Below are 1,961 nucleotides of genomic sequence, written 5' to 3'. Positions count from 1 at the left end.
GGGATACATTAGGGGAACCAAGCGGAAAATTCGACTACATGGTGAAATACTCCGCTCCTGAAAGTTCAAGAATCTCTCTTGAAGATATTGTTCCAACTGGATGGCACATTGATTATGAGTACCTCTCTCAGCCAAAAGAGATGTATAACCCTTGCTATTCATCATCATCTACTGGTGAAATCATCATTGAGGATTATATCCCCAAGTCACCTTCCGAGGCTACGGATCTAGAGTTCACATATCTAGTCAATACCATCTTGGGAGAAGAGCAAGACCAAAATACAGAAGAGGATGATCGCGAAAGTGTCTCCGACAACGAGTCTCTCCATTCAGAAGATTGGAAGTTTCCTCAAAAGAAAAACCGACATACTCCACTTGGAAATGGGTATGCTCACACCGCTCAGTCTGCTGAAATAGAAGAAGATCGTCTGAGTGTTGCAAAGACAGTGGTTAGTAAATCAAGACCTACCACAGGCCAGCTTAAGCCTAAGGTTCCAGATTACTTAGTGCACAATGGGGTTCGCCACTATTGGACAGCTGTTGAAGTTTCAACTGTTGTTCGCACTCCTAAGTAGGAACTTTCACCGTTATTTTGTCCTCTCACCATAGCCCAGGGTGAAGAGATGTTTCATAGGGCTTTGCATTTTACTATTTATTAGGAAAATGTCCCTCTTTGCTTCGCCCAAAGCAATAGAGTTTTGTTTTATAGGGTCTTTGTTTCAAGAAATGACTGTCCATAAATAAAAATGTCATTCTGTTCCTTCGTTTAGTTTTCCCTTTTCTTTTTTCGGAAATTGGTAATCCTAAAAAACACCCTTAAAAAACATCAAAATATTCCATTAACTGCATACACCGAGTCTTCCCTCGTTGTCTAAATAAAACTTATCACACATATGCAGATTAATCATAAAATACCCCGTTGAAACGTGCGACCGTATGACTTCTCCAAGCTTTGAGTTTCCTGTATTCGAGGCAGAGGAAGAAGAAGACGAAGAAATATCAAAGGAAATTTCACGATTACTTCAACAAAAGGAAGAGGCCATTCAGCCATACAATGAGCCTCTAGAGATCATTAACCTTGGTTCCGATGGAAACAGAAAAGAGGTTAAGATTGGAGCTTCGCTCAGTTCAGAGATCAGAGAGAGTTTGATACAGCTGCTCAAAGATTTCTCAGATATCTTCGCTTGGTCTTATCAAGATATGCCAGGGTTGGATACCAGTATAGTGGAGCATCACTTGCCATTAAAAGCAGAATGCCCTCCGGTCAAGCAAAAATTAAGAAGAACTCATCCGGAGATGGCCATGAAAATCAAAGAGGAAGTTCAAAAGCAGATCAACGCAGGTTTCCTCGTCACTTCAGAATACCCTCAGTGGTTAGCTAACATTGTTCCCGTTCCTAAGAAAGACGGAAAAGTCCGCATGTGCGTCGACTACAGAGATTTGAACAAAGCTAGCCCTAAGGATGGTTTTCCTTTACCACATATTGATATGTTGGTAGACAGTACAGCAAAATCCAAAGTGTTCTCGTTCATGGACGGATTTTCAGGATACAACCAAATCAAAATGGCACCTGAAGACATGGAAAAAACAGCTTTCATCACCCCCTGGGGCACGTTCTGCTACCGTGTTATGCCTTTTGGACTAAAGAACGCAGGGGCAACTTATCAAAGGGCCATGACTACGCTTTTCCACGACATGATGCATAAGGAAGTGGAAGTCTATGTGGACGACATGATTGCCAAATCAGAAAATGAAGAAGATCACATACAGAATCTGACAAAGTTATTTCAATGCTTACGGAAGTTTCAGCTTCGCCTGAACCCCAACAAGTGTACCTTTGGTGTCTACTCAGGAAAACTCCTTGGTTTCATCGTCAGCAAACGAGGAATTGAAGTAGATCCAGACAAAGTCAAGGCAATTCAAGAAATGCCTTCACCCAGAACCGAGAAACAAGTTAGAGG

This window comes from Vicia villosa, linkage group LG4, assembly GCF_029867415.1.
Source record: "Vicia villosa cultivar HV-30 ecotype Madison, WI linkage group LG4, Vvil1.0, whole genome shotgun sequence".
In the NCBI taxonomy this organism is placed as follows: Eukaryota; Viridiplantae; Streptophyta; class Magnoliopsida; order Fabales; family Fabaceae; genus Vicia; species Vicia villosa.
Note: the sequence above shows the minus strand (reverse complement) of the source record.